The following is a 27,418-nucleotide window of genomic DNA, read 5'->3' as shown; positions in this document are numbered from 1 at the left end:
TCGCAGCAAACAAGATCTGAGGTAATTCCAGGAGTGAATTATGGGATAAGGGGCTTGGACTCGAGCTACTGGCAAACCTTGAGCTTTGCTATCGGCCGTGTCGGAGCCGAGGATCAGCTCCGAACCCATCAGTGAGAATAAAGGCGAGATAAACAACTCACATGGAACGTTATGTTAAGTACATAACTTCTTTGTATATTGCATGACAATAATAATATTAACTATTGCTATGGTTTGTTTTCTTTTCTATTAATGTATGTACACCCATATTGTAGTGTAAAATGTGATGTTGTGATAAAGGTGTTTAGAAAATGGTATGTGTGTCCATATGTGTAAAATTTATTTATTATTTATTTTTATTTATTTCCAGTTTGATAACCGGGGAAGTCCACTGGGCTCGGAAGCCCGTTTTCAGTGGAGGCCCGGGGAGAAAAGCTCCATGCGAATACATTGTAATAATACATTGTACACAAAAACACAAGTATACATTGAAGATAATACATTGCACACAAAAACACAGCAAAGAGACAGAAAATTAATACATTATATACAAAAACACTCATTCTAATAGCAAAGTATTTTGACAGTTTTTCAACAATGAAGTACAGTAGGCAGTATGAGAATTTTGTTTTTATGCTACTGTAATGTTAAGTGAAGAAGGAAATAAAAGGAAAATATAGAATGAGTTTGAGTGCAAGAGCAGGAAAGCAAAGGAGAGGTGAGGGAGAAGGAAATAGTTTGAAGGAGAAGAGAGGTCAGGAGGAAGATAGCAGAAGAAGAGGTAGAGTAATGTTCATTTTATGAAGGAGTCCAGAAGAACATCTTAAGGAAAAAGGCAAAAAGATTCAAATGTGAGACTAGGCAGACAAGAGGGTAGAGGGATGAGAGCACTTAAGGGAAGTAAAGGGTTTAGTCAGGGGGGGGGAGGAGATAAGAGGAAGAGGGAGGGGAGCTAAGGACTGACTGAGGTTGACGAAGTATATATATTTGATTATATTCTCATTAATTAAGACTATATGCAGTCAAATCTGAACTCATCAACCTGTTCCACAGAGCTCGTATACAAATGAAAGTAAAGACATATAACTAAAAAAAGACGTTATGTACCTACCATAACGTTCCATGTTAGTTGTCTTCATCTCACCTTCTTTCTTGCTGGTTGGGACTGGAGCCGATCCTCGACTCCAACTCGGCCATCTTCTATAGCTCGAGAGCTGTTTACTGGCTCAAGGCTACCCCTTATCCCATAATGCCTAGCAATCGCTACCCAGATCTCGTTTGAAATAGCTAAGCCCAGACATAGCCAGAGAATATATCTGTCTATACAAATAGGTTGAGCAGACCTGTCAAGTAAGTCAGTAGAGGAAACAAAGCAGAGAACACTCAGCCAGTGAAACCAGAACTTCTCTCGGTCCAATAGGACAGGGGGATGGAGGGTGGGATGCAAGAAATAAGGCGAGATGAAGACAACTAACATGGAACGTTATGGTAGGTACATAACTTCTTTATGTTAAGTTGTCTATCTCGCCTTCATTTCTTGCTTGTTGGGACAGCATCCCTAGCACCTACAATCCTGGGCGCTCATTGGAACAGACTCTTCAGAACAGTGGAACCAAAGTCAGCTCTGCTCCTGGAGACCATATCTAGCTTTTAATGAGAAATAAAGGTATGAGGATTTGCCCACGTAGCAGCTGCACAGATAGAATCCATGGGCAACCTAGACTGGAAGGCTACAGAGGTGGCCAAGGCCCTAGTAGAATGACCTTTTGGTTTGATAGGTAACTCTTTGTTCCTTAGTTGATAAATGAAAGTAATAGTGTGAGACAACCACCTGGATAAGGTCACCTTGGAAACTGGGAGACCTTGTTTGCCTAGAGCATAGGAAAGGAATAGTTGGTCCGACTTCCTTATTTCCTTAGTCCTATGCAGGTAAAAATGCAATTGTCTATGAATGTTCAAACTGGTGTCATTTGTACTCTGCCTTGTTGGTGTGATTCGGGAAAAACACAAGAAGGTCTATAGATTGGTTTAAATTATTCCCTGAGCAGACTTTCGGAAGAAACAAAGGATTAGTCCTCAGAGCAACCCTGTCCTTATGAAGAACCAAGAATGGAGGACGAACACATAGTGCCTGAAGTTCAGAGACACGCCTGGCTGAAGTAATAGCTACCAGAAAGAGTGTCTTCCAAGATAGAAACTTAATAGGGCAGGATGCTGCTGGTTCAAAAGGGGGAAGAGTTAAGGAAGTTAAAACCAGATTAAGGTCCAAAGGAGGAGGGGGATCTCTCATTGGAGGCCTAAGGAGAGTAGTCCCTCTCAAAAAAGCTTTACAGAGCTTATGAGACATAATGTTTGAATTTGACAGACCGACATGAAAGTTAGAAATGGCCACTAATTGAACCCTGATTGTAGCAGAAGCGGACCCAGAATGAAAAAGTTGTGTTAGGAATTCTAGAATTTCGTGTACTGGGGCTGAAAAGGGATCTACGTTCCTAGCCTCTGCCCAACAAGAAAAACGTTTCCATTTACTAGCATAGGTTTTTCTGGTTGTGAATTTGTGAGAGGAGACAATAATCTCACGTACAGCCAGGGAAATGCTAGGAAGCTTGGCTAGGGTTGGAAGTGGAGCAACCAAGCTGTGAGCTGGAAGGTTTGGAGGGATTGATGCAACCCGCCTGACTGATGAATCAGGAGGTCTGGAATCAGATCCAGAGTCCAGGGCTGACCGAGAAGGTAATGGTGCAGGAATGGGAACCATATCTGTCGAGGCCAGTAGGGGGCAATGAGGATCATTTTGCAACCCAACGATATTGCTTTCTGTATGAGTTTTGGAATCAGGGGAAACGGAGGAAAGGCATAAAGAAGTCCCTGAGGCCAATCGTGGACTAGAGCGTCTCTGGGTGAGTGACCTGGAAGCAGAAGGGAGAAGTAGTTGCTGCATTTGCTGTTGAAGGGGGTGGCAAAAAGATTGCAGCAAGGCTGTCCCCATTTGCGGAAGATCAGATCCGCAACTTCCTGATTCAGAGACCACTCGTGAGGCATACCACTCGTGAGGCATGAGGATAGCTCTGCTGAGCCTGTCCGCTATGACGTTGGACCTCCCAGGGATGTGTGTTGCAATCAGAAAACGTTGGGAGGAAATCGCCCACTGCCACAGTCTGAGTGCTTCTCGACACAGGGGGTAGGACCTGGTTCCGCCCTGCTTGTTGATGTACCACACCACTGACATGTTGTCTGTTTGAATTGCAATGGTCCCAGAAGGAAGAGAGTTCTGAAAGTCTTGCAAAGCTAGGAGCACGGCTCTCATTTCTAGGATGCTTATGTGAAGGTGGTACTCGTGAGGCTGCCAAGTGCCTTGGACTGTCCTGCCCAGATAATGCCCCCCCCACCCTATCAGGGAGGTCGTCTGTTGGTCACTGTGGCTACCGGAGGAGGCTGAATGAAGGGTCTGCCCTGAGTCACTAGTGAGAAGACCATCTACCAGGAAAGGTGCCTTTTGCATGTTTCTGTAATCATGATCATGTGAGACATGGGCAGCTGTTGGAAAGACCACTGTGTGAACAGAAGCCACTGAAGGATCCTCATGTGAAAGCGGGCCAGTGGGATTAGAAGAATGGCTGCCGCCATAGAACCCAGAGTTTGAAGGACGAACCTGACTTGGATTCTTTTGCTCTGCATCAGAATTTGTACTTGCTGACGAATTGCAGACACCCTTTCTGGCGGTAGCCTTGCAGACATGTTCCTTGTGTCTAAGTCTGCTCCTATGTAGGTGATAGATTGACAGGGCAACAAGGCAGATTTTTCAAAGTTTATTGTAATGCCTAGCTGGGAGCAGATTGTGAGTGTGTAGTCCCTGGCTTGTAGAAGTTGATGTCTGGTAGTAGCAGTGAGAAGCCAGTCGTCTAGACATGGAAACACCTGGAATCCTCGACGTCTCAGGTGAGCCATAACCACTGCCATACATTTGAACACCCTGGGGGCTGTGGTGAGACCAAAGGGCAGAGCTCTGAACTGGTAATGACTGGCTCCCAGCCGGAAGCGAAGAAATCTCCTGGAGCGCCTGTCCATCTTGATATGGTAGTACGCGTCCTGAAGATCTATCGAGCACATCCAATTGTCCTGACCGAGAAAGGGTAGAATGGACTGAAGAGTGACCATCAGAAACTTTGTTCTTTGTACAGACCTGTTTAGTCTGCTGAGATCCAGAATTGGTCTCCAGTCCCCTGTTTTTTTTGGTACCAAAAAGAACCTTGAGTAAGTTCTGGATCCGTGCTGGTCTGCCGGGACTTCCTGGATGACTCTTTTTTCTAGCAGTTTTGAAACTTCTATTACCGCTTGGTCCTTCAGATTGGGTGGAACATCTGGAAGGGATTTTCTTGATGGTAAGGGGGGTTGACAGAAGAAAATTTTGTAACCTCCGGATATAATGGACCGTACCCATCTGTCTTGTGTTAAATTTTGCCATGCTTTTGGGTACAGTGAAAGTCTTCCCCCGACTGCCTCCAGAGGTGAGCAGCCGGGCAACCCTTCAGGGATGATGAAAGGGCTTATCAGAGAAGGATTCTCTGTTGCCCTGGTTCTGCGGACCCCCTCTACCACGAGGGCGGCATCTGTTGTTATTGTTTCCCCCTCTGCCCCTGGAGGAAAAATCACTACGTGTGTCAGGCAAGGCTTCCTGGGATTTTCGGAACCACATTTTGCCACTCTTCTGACCTTTGGGGTATGGTCTAGAAGGAGTGGAAAAACGGACTCCCACGGCAGAGAGAGTCTTGCCTTCTTGCTCACACCTAGTCAAAGTGTCTTTCACCTGTGGTCCAAAAAGAAAGGGAACCATCGAAAGGGGTGTTGGTGAATGATGCTCAAAAAGGTTCCGCAAAATTACACAGCCGCATCCATGCATGCCTCCTAAGGGCCACACCTGTACCTGCGGCTCTACTTGCACCATCGGCTGCATAGGAAATGAACCTCATGGAGGAGTTAACTACGGAATTAAACGTCGCCAGCTGAGAAGCCACTTTAGCTTGAGCCCCCTCAGCTGATGGATCTTAAAGAGTATCTCCGAGCTCTTTAAGGAGATCCCTCTGAAGCCGGGAAAAATGACATAAGTAGCTCAGTGACCTCATAGAAAAGGTCGCTGAAGCGAACATTCGCTTCCCGTATCTGTCCATGGTCCTAGACTCCTTGTTAGGAGGATGGACAGACGAAGAGGTCTCCGCTAACTCTTTTTTGGTGGCTGCTGCTACCACCATGGCATCAACAAGAACACCTATGGTAAGGAACTGCTTATCTTGGGGTGCTGTGATGAACTTGCCAGGTCTCCTGGGAGTAGGTTCCACTGTATCCGGAGCTGACCAAGCCTTTCGAGCCACCACTGCCATGAGTGGATCGAAAGGCGGAGAAACCTAGGAGGTGGAAGGTCGGGAACCGAATGCATCCAGAAATATAGACTCATCCTCGGTAGGGGCTAGGGGGTTCCAGTTCCCCCTCTGCTTAAGCATTTCTAGGATGTCCGAGAAGGAAACATCTTCAGATGGGTATCTTGGGGACCCTTCCAAATCATCTAAATCTGTATCAGAAGTGACAGACTCAAGGGAGTCAATGTGCTTCCTCTTGCACTTCTTCTTACGAGGGGGCTCCTCTGAATGATCAAGGGAGGCCTCGGAAGAAGAGGAAACACCCAATGGGCTGCCCTGGAGCGCCAGTTCCCTACGCTTGGTGTCTGGAGGAGGAGTAGAGGTTGGCACAGGCACTATAGGGGACGGAGCCAGTGGGGCCGATAGTGGAGCTGACTCAGTGGCCAGCACACTCCTCATGACATCGAAGGCATCCCTGCCACGATGCAGAGAAAGCTCCGGTTCCGAAGAAATTGGAATACCTCTCTGCACCAAGGGAGATGGCTCCGAGGCAGATGTAGGAGCCGAGCTCACCTGCGCCGAAGCTCCGAGAGGGAGAACAGGGTCGGACAAGGGTCCGATGCCACTCGCCCCCTCGAAGCCGAGGGAACCCTGGCGCCCAGATCCCTCGACAGAAGGCACCAGCGAAGGGATCGGAGCCGATGTCGGAACCGAAGGAGATTGAGTTATCAGAGTTGACGGTTCCACTACTCGAACCCCAATGAACTCCGGCTCTGAACTCATTGGAGTCAGAGGAGGAACATCGATAGAAGTGGACGAAGCCGATACCTGTTGAGGAGGGCTGGACAACATCTTGGCAAGTGTCTGCAACTTTAGCAACCTACTGACCACTCTCTCCACATCATGATCGGACAACCTAGAGGATCGAGAGGATCAGTGACTGTGCTCGCTCTGAAGCAGAGGAGACTGAGGAGCCGAATGTACCAATTCCAGTGAAGGGGACCTCAGCCTATTGTGGCTCCGCGAAGGCTCCGAGGTTTCTGATGGAGCCGATGGGGAGATAGTCTTATCTGTACCAGCCGGAACCAAAGTAGAAGGTAGAGTCTGAACCGAGGACGGCTCCAAACTTGGAGCCGACGGCTTGGTAGATTTAGGAGATTTCACAGGCTGAGAGCTCTTGGCTGGTGAATCCTGGGGTTTTAAAAGACCCCTGAGAATAAGCTTATTCTGATGCTCCTGCAGGACTCTTGGACTAAAGGCATGACAGATAGAACAAGAGTCCTGCAGGTGCACAGCGCTTAAACAAAAGACGCAAGAAGTGTGCCCATTTGTCAGAGACATTTTCTGACAGCATGAGTCACACTTCTTGAATCCAGACACTTTGGATTCCTTTGACATCCTGAAAGAAGGAAACAACACATACAACAACAGCTACCAAATCAAAATACAGTCTACACAAAAAACACTCTATATTACAAGACTATAAAGGTTTGTTTTTTTTTTAAATAGGAAAGCCTCTAACATAAACGGCTAGCCTATGAAGAAAGGTAGAAGCAAAGCCTCTAACTTAAATGACTAACCTGACAAAGAACATGATGGGGAGGGAGGGGTAGGGGAGAACTCTCTAAGTTAAACGAGTTCTACAAGGTAAAGAAGGGATACTACTAAACACTAGCTATCGCACAAAAAAACAAGACTAATCTTTAATAAACACTGAAAATATAGAATTCTAGAGTAAGAAAGTTATACAAAAAACTTTATACAAGCCCGAGCCAGAAAAACGACACCTCGCAGCTGTTGCGGCAAACTAGATCTGGGTAGCTATCGCTAGGCATCATGGGATAAGGGGTAGCCTCGAGCCAGTAAACAGCTCTCGAGCTATAGAAGATGGCTGAGTCGGAGCCAAGGATCGGCTCCGATCCCAACCAGCAAGAACGAAGGCGAGATAGACAACTTAACATCAAGTATTTCTATACAGGGATACCCTCTGTGCCCGCCCCCCCCACACAGCCCTGCTACTTTAGTATATACAAACTCTAAGGTAACACAACAGTTGAGAAAATGAAAAATTTCTTAACTCCACTGTTTGCCGATCTTATACTAAACTCCCTTACCTGAGCTCACCTGCTGGCCCACTCAGAAACAAAGACACCCCTACATTCACACAAAATCTCTCACACATACACATAAAACACCTTAGTCTGCACACACATATACAGTACTCAAAATATTCATAACACAAACACACATGCAGACTCATAAAACTGATACAAACTGGCTCCTTCTCTTGTTAAAGTATACTTACATATCACCTCAAACATTAATGAAATGTGAATCAACAAAAAGAGCCATTACACGTTATCTTGATTAAATCAAATGCAGCAATATGATATATATTCACACACATACAAAATTAAACTCTTATTGGGTTGTTCTGACTGTGAGTTACAGAACAGGACATCTGTATGGATTGATTGTTATTGGGTTTAAATTAAAGAAAATGCTGAAAATTAAATTTAAAATAGTTTATAAAGTACAGTAATCCTAAAGGTAACTTCCTTAAAGCATAGCAATAGATTATTACATTAACTCAAGCAAGACAACAGGATTCCTGTAGAACGTTCATGGACTGCAACTGTGATCAGTCATTTGCCAATGTCAGTGATGCAACAGGTGGTGGGATTGCTGACAATGCAGTACAGCAATTGGGGGGGGGGGGCTGTACTACTTAGTGTGTCATCCTTCGGATAAGACATTAAACTGAGGACCCATCTAGTTGAGATGTAGGCAGCTCAGGTAAATGTAAAAGATCCCATTACACCTACTGAAAAGAGTAGGGGAAGTTCATTGATGATCTGGCCAAATTTCACTTAGCAGTAGAAATGCTACCTTAGGTCTCCCTTGAAAAGAAGCCCCTAGCCTAGTGAGACTACCCCAGTTAATAAAAGACAAATAAAAATAAAATAGAAAAATATTCAAAACAGCGAGAATATACTTTGTAAAAAAACATGACTATAAGCCAAGTCCACTGTTGCCAGTAACTTGGTGTATTTTTCTTCCTCTGAGGTACAGCAATCTTGGAGTTAGTACAATAAGTAACAGGGATGTGTGTGTTGGGGGGGTCTTTTAATGGCATTACAGTGAGGATCAACATCTGCTGTATTAAATCAGCATTTGCCATTTATTTTTCAACTCCCAGTTTCAGATCTCACACTTTCAACAGGGAGTTGAGGGATTATGTTCCTAAGCAAACCCCACTATTCCATTTACCAAAATACTAAAACAGCTTGATAATCAAAACGAAAGCAAAGAAGCAGAAGGTAGGGGTATGTAATACACCTTAAATCATTTGAACTGAACAGAGTTGAGGTTAGCTAAATACTCTATTTGTGATTCTTGAAATACTAGTGTTTGTTGTCTATTATGTTTCGTCATTTTTGGATCCTGAATTTTGTGTGTGTTAGGCAATTACAAATCTGTGTCTCCTACATGCACTTTGCACTTCAATGCTTTCATTCAGTTACTCTCACAATGGCCTAATAATTTATGCCAAACATCAAACACATTTCCTATTAAGGAAACATATTATGTGAAGCAAACTTTCATACTCTGTTGCCCTGAAATGGCCATGTCAGTTTTTTTCTTTAAAATATGGCTACTGGACATTCTATGGATTCTTGCACAGTTCATTGTGCCACAGTCTGTTGGTACAGTGGTCAGTTATCCTTAAACTTTGTCAGAAAATCTAGTATGATGTTCATTATGGGTTACATAAATTCACTTGGTTACTACATTAGTGAAATATTCCATTACTTCTACTTTGAAATGGTAATTCATCACAATCCACTCCCTGTTCAGGATTTAAGGCTTGTCAGGGAGTGGGGTATCAGATTTGCTATTCCTACAAAAACTAGATGACTCCTAAATGGTGAAGTATAACTCAGATGTCATTTCAGTTCTCAGAGCTGGCTAAAATCTGGCACACTTGCTTCTGATGTCTGCAGGTCTAATATCAATATGCTCAACTCCAACAAACAACTGCAGACAGAAAGAGGTGTCATGCTCCTGGGTAAGAAGTATCTCCTATGTGAGCTGATCACCTTCGACCTATCACTGAAAGAGCAGTGGCCAGAATGGGTTGTGGCTAGGGTTATACATGCAGAACATAAGCTTTGGTTAGTCCTCCATTACCTTCCTCATCAGTCACTACTCTGAAACCCTGCCTGCCCTTGGCATTTCAGAAGTAATGTCGTTCTTTACAGGGATCTCAATGTTCATGTACTTGGGATGCTTGCAACTATACCTGATAAAATACTTTTTAATCTGAATATACATAAAGTTATGGAACTTAACTGCAGTCACTTTATGACTAGGTAATTACTGTTAGTAACCAGAAAAGATAATGAAAAAATTATGTACACCTCATAATGATAGACCTGGACAAGCAAGTCCATCATCTCCAACCAGAAGGACTAAAACTGCAGGCTTTCAGCCAGCTCAGCATCTATAATTTTCCCAGACTCCTAGCCCCTCTCCTTTGCACATAATGTCTCATAAACTAGTTTCCTGTCCAAAACACGTGTGGTGTTTGAAGATGAATCACAACAACAGAGTCACACAGCCAAATTCCACAAGACCATAATCAACATGAGGTGGGGGAAGGAGTGTGGGCATGCTGATGAGGATGTACCTGTTCATCCAAATCTAACATTATGGTTAGTGCATTACATTCATAACTGGGATGAAGAGATCCATCCTTGTCAGCAACAGGACAGAGTTACAAACTTTTTCTCTTGGTTGGTCATCATGAGAACACAACTCAAGTGACTATGGCACCAAATGAAGACCAAGATCTAGAGATCGCATCCAGATTGTAGTCTCTTGCAAAAATATTCAGTTCATCTCATGAACAGCCCACATACGTATCCTCTAAGGATTCATTTCTGAAAAAGGCCTGAAAGGTAGACAATGCTCTAGTTGAATGCTGTAGGTGCAGCAGGCAGGCATTATTACATTTTTCATAGGACAGTCTTATATGACCTGTAAGCAATGTTGGAAACTCTGGATCCCTGTCTTTTGCTGAAAAATGAGACAAACTGCAAATCATTTACTTATGTGGCTCTCTCCTTGTAAAATCTAAGCTGTCAGTGGATACCCATACAGTGCAACAAGTATTCTCCTCTGTTGGAGTAATTAGGGACCAATTCAAGCAAATTAACTGACTGCAAAGGACTGGTTTGCAATGATACTCTACTGCTGGAGACAGTCAAATAGGGAGGACTGACACACAATGCCTGAAATTCAAATTTTACTAGCAGACGTAAAGTCCATTAGAAAAAGCATCTTGCAAAATATGTACTTCAAATCAGCTTTGGAAGTAAGTTCCGAATGAAGAAGAGTCAACTTTTCCATCATGAAATACAAGTTGAAAGATGGAATGAGATCCTTAAAGGATGACATTTACTGGAATGTACCTCTTAGGAAAGCTTTACAAACCTTCAAAGAAATCAAAGACAAATTGTTGGAGCCTTGATAGAATAAGAAGTTATGTACTCACCATAACGTTCCATCTGAGTAGGTATCTTCATTTGTCTGCAACCTTTGGGATACGGATCCGATCTCGGATCCGAGCCGGCAACTTTTACCACAGCATAGATCCGAGCTCCTAGCTCCTCCCTTTACCCATAATCCCCTGCCAACCCTAACTGACCTCAGATCAAGTTTGCCCGATATAAGCAATGTTATTGTGCCCTGGAAGGGGCTTATCCAAGACAGATCCTATAGGTCAGGGGGAAGGAGGGGGGGATGGTTGCAGACAAATGAAGATACCTACTCAGATGGAACGTTATGGTGAGTACATAACTTCTTAATCTGAAGTAGGAACTTCATTTGTCAGCAACCTTTGGGACAGAGTCCCCAGCTACCTGAATCTTAGGTGGCCTTTATGGAAGAACATTCTGGAGCACTGCAGAGCCAAAGGATGCCCTACCTCTGGAGACAACATCCAGTTTGTAATGGCTGATAAAGGTATGAGATGAGGCCCAAGTGGCTGCGGAACAAATATCATCTAAGGGAACCCTAGATTTAAAAGCCGCCGAAGCAGCGACGGCCCTAGTAGAATGAGCTCGGACTCCCTGAGGTGCAGGCCTTCTCGAACTCTGATACGCTAAGAGGATACAACTAGCTATCCACCGTGATAGTGTCACTTTAGAAATTGACTTGCCTAAACTTATTTTGGCAAAGGAGACAAACAACTGGTCAGATTGCCTATGACCAGCAGTTCGATGAGTATAAAAACGGAATTGTCTGTGCACATCCAAGGAATGCAGTTTATATTCTCCTTTGTTCTGGTAATGGGGAAAGAACACGGGAAGATTAATGGATTGATTAATATTAGCTTCCGAAGACACCTTAGGCAGAAAGGACGGATTGATCCTGAGGTAAACTCTATCTGGATGGAAGGATAAATACGGTTTAACACATAGAGCCTGAAGTTCAGAGACCCTTTTAGCTGAAGTAATGGCCACTAAGAAGGCCGTCTTCCAAGAGAGATATTTAAGATCAACCTTGGCCGCCGACTCGAAAGGGGGGCTAGTCAAGGCTTGGAGAACCAAAGACAAATCCCATGGGGGTACTACCTCCCTGACAGGAGGTCTGAGAAGGAAGGTACCCTTGAGGAAAGCTTTACAAAGCTTGGAAGTCATTAGAGGGCCCGATTCATGCCCTACATGATAATGTGAAATCGCTGCCAGTTGTACCTTGACTGTAGAGCAGCTAGCCCCTTGATGAAAAAGGGTAGTTAAGAAATCCAAAACCGACGTGAGAGGCGCCGTGAAAAGATCCAGGTGATGGTGCTCTGCCCAGATGGAGAAACGTTTCCACTTGCTTCGGTAGACTCTTCTGGTGGAAGGTTTATGTGCTGCTACTAGGATGGCTTTGACTGGTGAGGAGATTCCGGGAGTCCTAATCAGGAGTGGAACTGGAGCAACCAAGCAGTCAGCTTGAGGTTGACCAGGTTGGGGGCCGGGAGACCCAGAGGGTGGGTAATGAGATCCGGGAGTGGATCCAGAATCCATGGTAGATGAATTAGGTGAGACCACAGGTACGGGAACCATGTTTGACGAGGCCAGAATGGGGCAATGAGGATCGTTTTGCTCCCCAGCCGACTGGCTTTCTGTAGGAGTTTCAGCATCATGGGCAAAGGAGGATAAGCGTAAAGGAGACCGGGAGGCCAAGCGTGTACTAGAGAGTCTCTCGGGGACTCCACCTGAGGGGGGATTAGAGCGAAGTAACTGTTGCATTTGTTATTTGAAGGAGAGGCAAAAAGATTGCAACAGGGTTGCCCCCATAGGGCAAATATTTGTTTCGCTACTAGAGGATTGAGAGACCATTCGTACGGAGTCAGAATCGAACGACTGAGCCTGTCTGCTAGGATGTTGGACCGTCCCGGAATGTGCGTTGCAATAAGAAAGCGGTTGGTGGAAATCGCCCATTCCCACACTCTCATGGCCTCGTGACAAAGGGGATAAGACCTGGTTCCCCCCTGTTTGTTGATGTACCAGACAACTGACATGTTGTCCGTTTGTACTGCAATTGTCCCAATCGGTAGAAGGCTGTGAAGTGCCTGCAACGTCAAAAGCACCGCCCTCATCTCTAGGACATTGATATGCAAAGAGGTCTCTGTGCCGTTCCACGTGCCTTGGACCGTTCTGCCTGAATAGTGCCCCCCACCCCAGGCGAGAGGCGTCCGTGGTCACTGTGGCGACGGGGGAAGGCATCGAGAATGGTCGTCCTGTGTGGAGACTCGGGGACTGGAGCCACCACATGAGCGACCCTCTGCAAGCCCTGCTTAGGGGAATAGGATGGGACAGGGGGGTGCGAGACAGGGACCATTGTACTTGGAGGGTCCACTGCAGGACCCTCATATTCAGGCGGGCTAGGGGCAGTAGAGGAATAGCTGCCGCCATGGACCCTAGAGCCCTCAGGATCAATTCCGCAGGTGGAGCAGGAAGTATGAGAATGGCCTTGACATGCAACCTCAGGTTCTGAAGCCGATCGGGAGTCAGGAAGGCAAGCATTATCCTGGAATCCAATCTCGCCCCTATGAAATCTATTACCTGTGAGGGGACTAGAGAGGATTTGGTCATGTTTATAGTTAACCCTAGACGTGGAGCAAGGTCGAGGAAATAATCCCTGCCTGAACAGAGCAGATGCCTTGTTGGGGCGATGAGGAGCCAGTCGTCCAGGTACGGAAAGACCTGAATTCCCTGAAGCCTCAGGTGGGCCGCTATGACCACCAAGACTTTGGTGAACACCCTGGGGGCTGAGGTGAGACCGAAGGGAAGGGCCCCGAACTGAAAGTGACTGGTTCCCAGCCGGAAGCGGAGGAACCTCCTGGAGCGTCTGTCCACTAGGATGTGGTAGTACGCATCCTTGAGGTCTATCGAGCACATCCAATCGTTCTCCCGTAATAGGGGGAGAATAGATTGTAAGGTGACCATTCGGAACTTTTCTTTGGGAACTGCCAGGTTCAGGAGAGAGAGATCGAGAATGGGTCTCAAGTCCCCTGTCTTTTTTGGCACCAGAAAGAACCTGGAGTAAAACCTCGATCCGAACTGATCTGGGGGGGGGGGGGGGCGGGTTGGATGGCTCTTTTTTGCAAAAGCTGCTGAATTTCTGTAGCAGCTGCCTCCCTTTGATTGGGTGGTACGTCGGGGAGGCTTTTGGTTTTGGGGGTTACAATAAAGGGAATTTGGTAACCTCTGGATATGATGCGAAGCACCCAGCGATCTGCTGTTATGGACTCCCACATTGCTAGGTGCTTTGAAAGACACCCCCCGACTGCCTCCAGAGTGGAGCAGCCGGGCAACACCTCAGGGGTTCTGCGTGGGCCTCTCAGAGAATGGTTCTCTGGACCCAAAGTTTCTGGGACCCCCTCTGCCTCTTGGGCGGCGTCCTCCCTGTCCTCCTCTGCCACGAGAGGACTGGTTGTCCGGAGCAGACTGGGACTGATGCGATTTCCGGAAACACATCTTCTTCTGACCGTTTTGGTTCTTAGAAAAGGACCTCTGGGGAGCAGAGAAGCGGACTCCGATGGCAGACGTCTTCCCGTCTTTCTCGCTGTGGACAAAAGTGTCGCGAACGGTTTTGCCAAAAAGTGCAGAACCGTCAAAGGGGGCATTCGCGAATGATGCCTTAAAGGGTTCCGAGAAGTCACAGTGTCGGAGCCAGGCCTGACGCCTGATCACCAGGCCGGCTCCGCCGGCTCTAGCGGCTCCTTCAGTGGCGTGTGACAAGAGCTGCATAGAGGTGTTAGAAATTGAACGTAGAGTAGACATTCGGGAGGAGTACAGTTGCTTGTCTCCTTCCGACATGGACTCTGGGGGGGATGCAGCGTATTCTTTTATTAGATCCCGCTGCATCCGGATGACGTGTGCCATATAGTTCAGCGCTCTCATGGAGAAGGTTGCTGAACTAAAGACCCGCTTCCCCAGGCGGTCCATCGCTCGAGAGTCCTTACTCGGCGGGTGGACCGCAGAGCTCTCCTGAGCCAGCTCTCTTGGTGGCCGCCGCCACCAACATGGCATCCACGGGGGGACCTCTGCTCCAGTGGGTTCTTTCAGCAGGGGGACTCAGGAGTCTATCCGGGCGCTTGGGGACTGGCTCTACAGTGTCCGGCTCCTTCCAAGCCCTGGTGGAAATAAGGTCCACCAGGGGGTCGGGGGGAGGGGACACCCAAGAGGTAGATGGCCCTGCTTCGAACACCTCTAGGAATACGGACTCATCGGAGGAAGCCTTGGGGGCAGACCACCCCCCCCCCAATCCTGAGCATCTCCATGATGTCTCCAAAGGAGACATCCTCGGGGGGTGACCTTGGGGAGCCTTCCCCTTCATCTAAGTCCGTATCTTCGGTAAGGGACTCAGGGGAGTCCATGTGCCTCCTCTTACACTTAGCTTTGTGAGGGACCTCTTCGGGGGGGCTGTCCGAGGAAGACTCACCAGCAATATCACGTTCCGTAGGAACACCCAGAGACGCTGAAGCAGGCTGTCCCGAAGGCCGGGTGATGGGAGCCCGGACCAGCTGAGAGGGAGTGCAGGGAGGAGCTGAAGCCAGGATCGGGGGTCTGGATGCACTCAACAGTGCCCTCTCCACCACCGCGAAAGCCGAGGGGAAGCTACTCTCGATAGGCTCTGAGAGTCGGCTCCCACTCGGATCCGAAGCAGGGACCGGATCCGGGGCAGAGACCCTCGGATCCGAAGGACCCGTGTGCTCCGACTGGGACGGAGCCGAAGTCAAAGTCCCTCGGATCTGAAGCTCCGCCCACGGCTCCGAGAGGTCGGATCCGACAAACTCGTGGGACCAGTCGGAGCCGAAGTAACTAGTACTGTCTGCTTCGACACACCCCCGGATCCGACGCAGCTCGGCTCCGAACCCGGGAAGCGGGACGGAGAAGGAGCAATTGGTGCAAAAAATGGGGTCGAGCTCCCCCCCGGAGAGGTGGGAGGCAAGAGCACTCCCATCTGCAGCTGGGCCTGGATGAACCTCCTCATCATCCGGTCCATGTCTGCATCTGGCATACTAAATGTGGACCTCGACGAGGCCACCGAGGCAGACCTAGAGTGCCGCCTCGATGACCTCGACAGGGACCGGGTTGCCTCCTCCCCAGGTCCCGGTGAAAAACAAGGGGACCGGAGCCGAGGAGGAGGCGATCCAGAAACCCTGGATGAAGAAGCACGCTTGGTGGGCGGGGCCGAGGAAGAGTCCTCGGCCTGCCGCTTATGGTGCTTCTCCTTCCTTTTGGTTTTTCCGTCCTCCCTCTCCTCCGGAGCCAAAACGGGAGGTTGAGTCCCGATCGGAGGGAGGGAGGCAGGGGTGGCTACCACCGAGGGCTGGGTGGCGGCCACCGAAGAACCGGAGGCCGGAGCAGAGTCCGGGGGCAAAAGGCCCGCCAGAATCAGCTTCGACCTCCAGTCCTTAAGTGCCCTGGGGTTGAACGCTGCACAAATCGTGCATCCCGAAGAAAGGTGTTCAACCCCAAGGCACCTAACGCACCGGGTGTGGCCATCCGCCGGTGAAAGCTTATGGCCACACTCAGTGCATTTTGAAAAGATGGCTTTAGGGGCCTCCGACATGTTGAACGGAAAAACACACTCACTAGGCCCCTAACACACACCACAAACACACACTATGAACCAGCGAGGGTAGGGAGGAAAAATTTTACAAAAAAGATATCTAAGAGGGAACCTAAACAAACTTACACAATCACACAATAGAAGGTACAAAAAATTTTAAGTTTTTCTCTCACAAATACTTTGAACTGCCAGGAGCTCGAAATCCAGCTTGTAGGCTTGAAGCACGGCAAACTAGATCTGAGGTCAGTTAGGGTTGGCAGGGGATTATGGGTAAAGGGAGGAGCTAGGAGCTCGGATCTATGCTGTGGTAAAAGTTGCCGGCTCGGATCTGAGATTGGATCCGTATCTCAAAGGTTGCTGACAAATGAAGTTCCTACTTCATATGTTATAGATGTCAGCAAGATATAAAGATACAACTTATAAGTAGAATAACAGTCCTGTAACAAGCATTTGGCAGTCATTCCAAAATGGCAGAGACAGGAACTATAAAAGAATCTAAACATTTAGAAGTAGCCCAGATAGAAAATATTGTCAATTTACGCTTGCTTAGTATTCTGGTATTGGGTCTCTGGGCAGAAGTTGGAATCTGGACCACCCTAGGAAAAGTGTGAAGACTCCCTGACTATTACTAGAAGCGCAGAAACCATGAAGTTGGCCAGAGACAATCAGCGTCTGGGTAAGGTTTGACAGATGTCTAAATCGGGAGAGATCTGAAGAGCCTTACATGTAGAAGCCTCTCCACAGGATGAGACCAAAGTAGAGGAAACTACATCTGTTGAAGCCAGAATGGGGTCAGAAGTATGACTCTGGACTTGCTCTGCCTGGCTTTATGTATGAAATTTGGAATAATATGAAAAAGAAGGAAAGCATAAATAAGTTGGGAGCCATTTCTGGATGACAGCATCCTAAGATCATTCCTTAACAGAAGGGATCAGGGAAAAGAAGTTTATGCATTTGGCATTGGCTAAGAATGCAAACATTACAGCAAGGCTCACACACAACAATGAAAGAGCTTCTTCACTACTGATGGGTTATGGTACCATTTATGTGGCAGCAATAACTGGAAATTTCCATCAGGAAATAGGCCTCCCCAGGAGGACTGGCTATAAAAAAGAGACTGGTTGATATAGTCCACTCCCATACATCCATGCATTTTTAAAGGGGGGGGGGGGTAGGAGTGATTTTCTCATTGCTCTTTTATGTACCATGTTGTCAGGCATTGGTAACTGCTCACTGGGATAGGGAATCATAAAAGTTCTCCAAAGTAAGGAGAACTACCTTCATCTCTAGAACGCTAATGCACAGAAACTTCTCAATCTGTGACCATACACCTTTGACTGTATGCCCTTAACAATGGTCCTCCACCCAGGGCAGACGCACTCATAGTGTCAGCTACTATGGACGTCTGAAATGGACTGCACAGTGGCAGATTCATAATATGAAAGCACCACTGTAAATTTGTCTTGAATGCCTTGGAAATTTGAAAAGGCAACAAATCTGTCAACTGCATCTTTAGAGTCCAATGAAAGAACCTCAAGCAAAGCCAGGCATGACTGACTATACAGATTGCTGCTGCTATAAATCCTAGTGGACTTACACAAACAGCCACAGAAATTGTTTGGGAATGAAGTAACTGAAACATTGCAGATCATATTGGAGAAATCCTGTCAAGAGGAAGATGTAACACAATCTAGTCTTTGGTACATCTTACAGGAGCCAGGATCTGCGAGGTCTCCATCTGGAATTCTACAAAGTTCAACACATCCCCCCCCAGCCTAAACTTGGTGCAACTAGAAGCAAAATGTTCAGTTAAGGAAATACATTGAGCCCTTTTAGCCTCTGTTTCACTGTGACTGCGCACATACCTGAGGGCTGAGATAACAGGAAATGAACAAATCTGGAAATGATAATTACTGGCCACTACATGGGAGTGCAGAAACCTTCTGGACTCGCTGACAAACTTTATAAGGAAACATGTGCCTTGGAAACCCAAAGGCCACATCCAGTCTTTTTCATAGACAATGAAGGACAACCTACACCTAGACCATTCAATGTGTTTCACTGGGAATAAACTCATAGTCTAAAATTAGAAGTTATGTACCTACCATAACGTTCCATGTTAGTTGTCTTCTCTCGCCTTCTTTCTTGCTGGATGGGTTCGGAGCCGATCCTCGGCTCCGACTCGGCACTAGCTTTAGCTCGAGAACTCCTTTTACCAGCTCGAGGCAACCCTATATCCCATGATGCAAGGCGGAACTACCTCAGATCTCGTTTGGCAGCTAACTAACCCTGCTAAAGACTTATCCTAATATAATTAGGAACCATGGTTCCTAAAAGAAGTCCTCATAACAATGCTCCAGAGGAAGCAATCTAATAGGAACTCTCCAAGATCTGTCCAGGCCAGGGGGAAGGAGGGAGGGACGCAAGAAAGAAGGCGAGAGAAGACAACTAACATGGAACGTTATGGTAGGTACATAACTTCTAAATGTTAAGTTGTCAATCTCGCCTTCATTCCCTAGCACCTGTATCCCGGGTGGCTCAATGGAACAGACTCTTGAGAACAGTGGAACCAAAACTGGCCCTATCTCTGGAGGCCAAATCCAACTTGTAATGAGACACAAAGGTATGAGGCGTGGCCCAAGTAGCTGCTGCACAAATAGTGTCAATGGGAAGTCTATCCTGAAAGGCTACAGAAGTGGATAGACTCCTGGTCGAATGTGCTTTTGGCTTAGAAGATAGTTGTTTGCCCCTTAGAGAGTACACATAGGAAATGGTGGAAGTCAACCATCTAGATAAGGTCACTTTAGATACTGGAAGACCCAACCTGTTTCCTGCATAGGAGACAAACAATTGGTCTGATTTTCTAACTTGTTTAGTCCTATGTAAGTAGTACCTGAGCTGACGATGAACATCCAAAAATGCAGCTTCTGTTCAGCTCTGTCAGAATAGTTAGGAAAGAAAACTGGTAGATCAATAGATTGGTTAATATTGGCTTGAGATACAACCTTGGGAAGAAAGGAAGGGTTAGTTCTGAGCGAAACCCTATCCTTATGAAACACCAGATAAGGTGAACGAATACAGAGGGCCTGAATCTCAGAAACTCTTCTTGCAGAAGTAACAGCCAGCAAAAATATAGTTTTCCATGTCAACAACTTTAAAGAACACGTAGCAGACGGTTCGAAGGAGGTAGAATTAGGGATGCCAACATTAAGTTCAGATCCCATTGCGGAGGAGGATGTTTCACAGGCGGTTTTAGGAGAAAAACTCCTCTCAAAAAGGCTTTGCATAACCTATGAGACATGATGTTATTGTCCTGCAAGCCAACATGAAATTTGGAAATAGCAGCCAGTTGTACTTTGACTGTAGAGGATGACGATCCCGAATGAAAAACCTCCGCCAGGAAATCCAAAACAGAATGTATAGGAGCGGTGAAAGGATCAATATTTCTGGCGTTTGCCCAAATAGAAAAACGTCGCCACTTGCTAGCATAAACAGTTCTAGTGGACGACTTTAAAGAAGACACTAAAATGTCTCTGACTGAGTCAGAAATCATTGGTAGCCTGGCTAGGAAGGAAGTGGAGCAACCAAGCAGTGAGGTTGAGAGAATGAATGGCCCGGTGCTGCTGACCCGACTGGTGGATCAAAAGATCCGAACTGGGTCCAGATGCCAGGGCTGCACCAGAAGGTGATGATGTAGAGACGGAAACCAAATTTGTCGAGGCCAATATGGAGCAATGAGGATCAATTTGGCTCTCAAAACGGTGGCTTTCTGAATGACTTGTGGAATCAATGGAAAGGGAGGAAAAGCATAAAGAAGTCCCCGAGGCCAATCCTGGGTTAGAGAGTCTCTCAAGGGTTGACCTGGAAGAGGAAATAGTGTGAAGTAATCTGGGCACTTGCTGTTTTGAGGGGTAGCGAAAAGATCGCAACAAGGGGTGCCCCACTTCAGAAAAATCTGATCCACTACAGACTAATTGAGAGACCACTCGTGAGGCATCAGAATAGATCTGCTTAGCCTGTCCGCCAATAAGTTGGACCTGCCGGGGATGTACGTTGCTATCAGAAACCGCTGAGAAGAGATCGCCCATTGCCAAAGTCTGAGAGCTTCTCGACATAAGGGATAGGACCTGGTTCCGCCCTGTTTGTTGATGTACCAGACCACGGACATGTTGTCCGTCTGTACTGCAATAGTCCCTGTGGGAAGAAAGTCGTCGAGGGCTTGCAACGTTAAAAGCACTGCTCTCATCTCCAGGACATTTATGTGCAGGTGGTATTCTATGGGTTGCCACGTCCGTGGACCATTCTGCCCTGATAATGCCCCCACCCGATCAGAGAGGCATCCGTGGTGACTGTGGCAACTGGAGGAGGGGAACAAAGGGTCGGCCCTGATGAAGAAGAGGGAAGATATCCACCATCGTAGATGAGCCCTGCAAGACTGTGTCACTAAGATCTCGTGTCTCATGGGCAGATCGTGGTACGACCACTGCGTGAACAACATCCACTGCAGGAGACGCATGTGGAAGCGAGCCAGTGGAAGAAGAACAATGGCTGCAGCCATTAGGCCTAGAACTTTCAAGACAAACCTGGCTTTGACCTTGTTGCTTTGTAACAGAAGCTGAACAAATTTCTGGATGTCCAGAATCCTTTGATTTGTTAGCCTGGCTAACATTTTGACGGTATCTAACTCTGCGCCTATAAAGGTGATAGATTGGCAAGGCAGCAGAGAGGATTTTTCGAAATTCCTAGACTCTTGCAAAGCTGTAAGGTGTAGTCTCTGGACCGAAGAAGCTGATCCTTGGAGGTGGCGGAGAGGAGCCAGTCGTCCAAATAAGGAAACACTTGGAATCCTCGACGTCTCAGGTGAGCTGTGACCACTGCCATGCATTTGGTGAACACTCTGGGGCGTGAAGTGAGGCCAAAGGGCAGTGCTCTGAATTGGTAATGACTGGCTCCCAGCCGGCGGAGAAACCTTCTGGAGCGTCTGTGAATCTTTATATGATAGTACGCATCCTGAAGGTCTATCGAGCAGATCCAGTTGTCCTTGCCCAGAAAGGGCAGAATGGATTGCAGCGTGACCATCCGGAATCTTGCCTTTCTGACAGACTTGTTTAGTCTGCTTAGGTCTAGTATTGGTCTCCAATCTCCCGTCCTTTTGGGGTCCAAAAAGAATCTTGAGTAGAAGCCGGATCCTACTTGGTCTGCCGGCACTGTTTGGATGGCTCTTTTTCCCAGGAGTTTTGAAACTTCCTGTTTTGCCAAATCCCTTTGACCGGGTGAGATGTCTGGAAGGGATTGTAGAGGTACGGAAACCTTTCAAGGGGATTTTGTAACCCTCGGATATAATCGACTGTACCCACTTCTCTTGTGATAGGGATTGCCAGGCTACTGGGTACAGCGAAATTCTTCCCCCGACTGCCTCCAAGGGTGGACAGTCGGGCAACACCTCAGGGATGCTGAAAGGGCTTCTCAGGAAGAGGCTCCCTGTTGCCCTGGTTCTGAGGACCCCCCCCTGCCTCTAGGGCAGCGTCTATTGTTACCCCTCTGCCTCTGGGGGTAAACTGACCACGTGTGTCCGTGTAGCTCCTTGGGCTTTACGGAACCACATCTTCCCCTTCTGACCCTTGGGATATGGTCTAGAAGGAGTGGAAAACTGGACTCCAACGGCAGAAAGAGTTTTACCGTCCTGTTCACATCTGGTCAAAGTATCCTTTCACCTGAGGTCCGAACAAAGCCGAACCGTCAAAGGGGGTGTTGGTGAAGGACGCCTTAAAGGGGTCTGCAAAATTACACAGCCGCATCCAGGCTTGGCGTCTAAGAGCAACACCTGTGCCTGCGGCCCTGCTCGTTCCATCGGCTGCATAAGATATGAGCCGCATGGAGGAGTTAGATATCGAATTCAGGATAGCTAGCTGAGAGGCAATCTTTTCCTGAGCCCCAGCAGCTGAAGGATCCTGGACTACTTCTCCCAGTTCCTTGAGAATATCTCGTTGAAGCCTGGTGAAGTGACAAAGGTAATTCAGCGAACGCATTGCAAAGGTCGCTGAAGAAAACATCCGCTTTCCATACCTGTCCATGGTCCTAGAATCCTTATTAGGAGGATGGACAGGTACTGAAGGATCCGCCAGTTCCTTCTTAGTGGCCGCCACCACCATAGCATCCACAGAGACACCTTTGGACAGGAACTGTTTGTCCGAAGGGGCCGTGATGAACATGGATGGTCTCCTGGGGACAGGTTCCACAGAATCTGGAGCCACGCCTTCCGAGCCACTACCTGCGTAAGTGGGTCGAAGGCGGAGACACCCAGGAGGTGGAGGGTCGGGATCCAAAGCCTCCAGGTATACCGACTCATCCTCGGAGGGGTCAATGGAGGCCAATTCCCCTCTGTTTGAGGAGCTCAAGGATGTCTGAAAATGAGACATCCTCAGAGGGGACCGTGGGGAACCCTCCGACTCATCTAAGTCGGTATCAGATGTAGTAGACTCAGGGGAGTCTGTGTGTTTCCTCTTACGTCCTCTTCCGAGGGGTTCCCCTGCAGGGTCAGGAGAAACCTCGGAAGAGGAGGAAATTCCCAGTGGGGAAACCTGGGCGATGGATCCCTGGGCCTGAGAGCAAGAGGCTGGCAAGAGGCATCTGCAGGCACTGATGAGGGAGGAGCTAGAGGGATAGACCGTTGACCAGGCTCAGAGGCCAGGACACTCCTCATCACCTCAAAGGCTCCTCTCCCGGGAGACCTGAACACACCCGCTCGAAGAAACAGGAATGGTCGGCTCCAAGGAGAGAGAAGGCTCGAGGCCGATGTCGGCGCCGAGCTTACCAAAGCCGAAGCTCCGAGAGGGAGAGCGGGTCGGACAAGGGTCCGATGCCACTAGCCCCTCGAGCCGACAGTGGAAACCCGGCGACCGGATCCCTCCAAGGAAAGTCTCAAGGAGGAGATCGGAGCCGAGGATGACGGAGCCGAAGGATGTATCGGCTCCGGCATCGAAACAGTCGCTGTCCCAAGAAGCTCCGGCTCCGAACTCTGGTGTGGAGTCGGAGGAGGAATCTCAAGAATTGGGGCTGGAGCCAAGTCTGTTGAGACGGGCTATGGAGCATTTGGGCCAGTGCCTGAGATTTCAACAGCCTGCTTACCACCCTCTCCAAATCGTGGTCAGACAGCCTGGAAGATCTCGAAGATCGGATCCGATGGCTCCGCTCCGACAAAAGAGGAGACCCCGGAGCCGAGTGAATACTTAGTATCGAAGGGGACCGGGATCTCTTACGGGCCGGAGCCATCGGAGCCGAAGTCCCTTGAACCCCAGATGGAGCCGAGGATCTCTCGGCTCCGATGCTGGATAAAGTGTCGGCTCCAGCCGAGCCGACAAGGCAACAGTAGTCAGGGTATCGGAGCCGGCCAGCACCGAACCCACTACTCTAGCAGAAGAAGTATCGGCTCCAGCCGGAGCCGATATTGGCTCCGACGGAGCCGGAGCCACCGGAGGAGGCTTGGACACTGTAGCCTGAGCCTTCGGTGGCTTAAGAGGTTTTCCTGCCCCTTGCTTAGGAGGAGAACCTTCAGGTTTTAACAAACCTCGGAGGATCAATTTGTTCCTCCTTTCCTGCAGGACTCTCTGGCTAAAGGCATGACACAATGCACAGGAGTCCTGCAGGTGCAAAGGCCCCAGGCAATACACACAAGAAGTGTGACCGTCTGTCAGGGACATTTTCTGACAGCACTGGTCACACTTCTTGAAGCCTGAGACCTTGCCTTCCCTAGACATCCTAAAAGGATATACACACAAACAGTCCCCACAAACACACAACTTAATCCCTACACAGACACACAGGAAGGGAATAACTTGGGGAACTAGGCCTCACTAAAACTTTAACTGAAAAAACTATTTTAAAAGTTTAAAAAGGAAGGGAAAAGGGTGGGCTGTACTAAATACAGGCTAACCTAACACTGAAGGGAAATTAAACCCCTAACTAAACTGTTTTCTTCTTTAACAAGAAAAAACTTACCTCAGCTGGCAAAGGAGACCTCTTTCGCTAAGCGGCAAACGAGATCTGAGGTAGTTCCGCCTTGCATCATGGGATATAGGGTTGCCTCGAGCTGGTAAAAGGAGTTCTCGAGCTAAAGCTAGTGCCGAGTCGGAGCCGAGGATCGGCTCTGAACCCATCCAGCAAGAATGAAGGCGAGATTGACAACTTAACATCTGACCTGAGGTTTTTTGTCTTAAAACTGGATCTTTTTGGTTTTGTAGGATCTCTTGGATCGCTCTTTTTTTGATGAGGCTTGACACTTTTAATGCAGTGGGATGTTGGGCAACAGAAGAGGAAGCGGCTTGGATAGGATGTAGCAGGGTAAGGTACAGCCTGTAAATTGGTTAAATTCTCTTGTCCTACATGTGGCCAGCAACAGACAGGTATTGAGACAAACAATCCCTGACTGTTGTGGAACAGTCAGGCACGATCTCAGAAATTCGACTGCCAACCTCCACTCCCCACCCCACCCACCAAAGGAGGACTAGGTTATCCTTCCTGATGATTATTTTTGCTCTTGTGGAAGCTACCATGGCAATGTTTGTTCCTGACATATCTCTGTTAGTCTCATTGCTGTTGGCTGGCATGGATTATTTTTCTTGTGCGCTGTGGAGTCTGAACTTTGAACCAATAGTTGTGATGATTTTCATAGGTTCATAGGTGTGTACTAGGCCAACGACCCTGGAGCCTTTACAAGCCTAGCCCATAGAAGTGCCCTGGCATCATGCCGTCACTAGTTCCCAGTGCCTCTATCAAGTAGAGCCACTGAAGTGATCCCTGGGGTGAACTTTCTATTCCCTATCCACTCATTAAGATTTTTCCTGAAAAGGGAATGTGAGGTGCTCTGCTTGACATGTATCCAGAGCATGGGCAGTCTCTGGGTTATGAACCTGTCCCTCCAGCATGTTCTGTTGATTGTGGTAATGAGGTTGAGATCCCTGGAGCGTGTGGTGTGGAAGGATTGGAATTTCTTTAGGTGCAACATTTCTAACAGGGCTGGGTCAGGCATGGCTTTGTAAGTCAAGCACAGATCACCTCTTAATAGATGATATGAGACACAGAAAAGCTGGAGTTTTTTGAATCTGTCGATGTAGGGCATGTGTTTAAGGCTTAGGATCCTCTTCGTGAGGTACTTCTGTGGCCTTTCCAGCTGTTGCAGATGTTTAATGAGTTACATGCCAGATGGGGCATTATATTTGATGACTGGTCTAATGAGGGAAGAGTAGAGAGAGATGATGACCTCTTTCTTCCTGGATGCAAAAACCCTTGGTAATGAGATGTGCCACACAGAAGGACTTTCTGACCACAGTGGCAATGTAGTAGTTGAATGAGAGGTTGCTGTCAACCTGTGTCCCTGGATCTCTTATAACACCTTATGTGTTTCAGTGGGCTACCAGCAATGTGGTAATTAGTGGGAACTGAGGTTTTCCCAAAGGGAATGATGAGGCATTTTTTGGCATTAAGCTTAAGACCATGGCTTCGACACCATTTGTTGGTCTCAGTGAGGCCTTTCTGTAGAATGTCTACATCACTTGGGGAGTTAATAATGGCTCCCAGCTTGAAATTGTTGGCAAACTTGGTCAGCCAGAGTCCCTCTGTGTTGGCCTGGACTTCTGAAAAGTAGATGTCAAACAGGAGAGGAGCCAGGACCGATCCCTGTGGGACTCCACTCGTGACTGGTCGGCAATCTGACTTGGAGTCTACTACTTTCACACTGTGGGTTCTATCTGTGAGCCAATTTGCAACCCACCTAGTGATATAGGGGTTGATGCCTAGTTTGGTGATCCTTTCAATAATTGAATGGTATCAAAGGTCTTTTTTAGACTTCTTTTTTTAAGTTCTCTAGCTCTTCTTTAACAAATGGTCTACAAAAGATGAATCCATCAAAGGGTGCATTAGGGAAAGATACAGCAGAATTTTCATCAAAAGTCATAAGGCAAGGTCAATTGTGACAGTGGGGAGTTATGCTGCCACCTCCTGTCTTGGACACAGCATCCACAGAACTGTGTGACATATACATGGTGAGGTTAGATATGTAAAACATAGTTTCAGCTTGACAACATATCTTATTTTTGAGGTTTCCATCTAGTTACTCTTCTAGTGACTGGACCATCTCATTTACCAGCTCACAATGGAGGAGCAACATGTGTGGCAAGTTGTTTACTGCCCTCAAGGATAAAAGTGATGGATCTGTAAATGCATCTCATAAACCTGTCCATTACTCTCGATTCTTTATCAGGATCATGTGGGAGGTTGGGCTGCTGAAGGAACAGTAGAATTTGGAAAAAAGAGTCTGTACCCAACAATTTCAATCTTCAGGAATTCAGAGAATCTTGTCTGTTCTCCTAGGAATAGCTACCATAACATCAGGTTCTTCCCATGAAGTCCTGACAACATGAGCAACTATCTTATCAGTACTTTGGGACCACCAAGAGGATGGTAGAGAGCTCAAAGACATCATACAGGATCCTCTAAGATGTTGTGTTGTCTCTAGGTCAACCTTCTTTGTGTCATCATTTCCAAGATTTCCCCAAATTTGGGCTATCTGAAGGCCATGGTGGGAATCAACTCTATCCCAATTATCTATATCTGGAGTGGGGTGTCAACAGCAGTCAAGATGCTTATATTTTCACCTATGCTTCTTGCCTGTCCTCAAAGGGGAATGTTCTGAGGAAGAAGAAGAAGATGGACTAGGTTAAAATTAGAAGTTATGTACTCACCATAACGTTCCATCTGAGTAGGTGTATTCATTTGTCTGCAACCTGTGGGTTATGGATCCGATATCGGATCCGAACCGGCATAGTTTTCCAGCTATGGATCCAAGCTCTCAGCTCCTCCCCTCACCCATAATGCCCTGCTCTACCCTCATGACCTCAGATCGAGTTTGCCAAAGCAACAATACCCTCAAAAGG

General features: G+C 47.5%; 1 protein-coding gene across 3 annotated transcripts in view; it reads right to left on the bottom strand.

Annotated features, from left to right (window-relative positions):
* Positions 1-27,418, bottom strand: part of CCHR3.PART0H10orf67 (chromosome chr3.part0 C10orf67 homolog) — a 2,394,588-nt gene that overhangs the window by 641,766 nt on the left and 1,725,404 nt on the right. The gene's annotated exons all lie outside the window — the stretch shown is intronic.

This window comes from Protopterus annectens, chromosome 3.part0 (assembly GCF_019279795.1).
Source record: "Protopterus annectens isolate FY-2018-M chromosome 3.part0, PAN1.0, whole genome shotgun sequence".
In the NCBI taxonomy this organism is placed as follows: Eukaryota; Metazoa; Chordata; order Ceratodontiformes; family Protopteridae; genus Protopterus; species Protopterus annectens.
The sequence above is the reverse complement of the archived record's forward strand: the minus strand, read 5'-3'. Positions and strand labels throughout refer to the sequence as shown.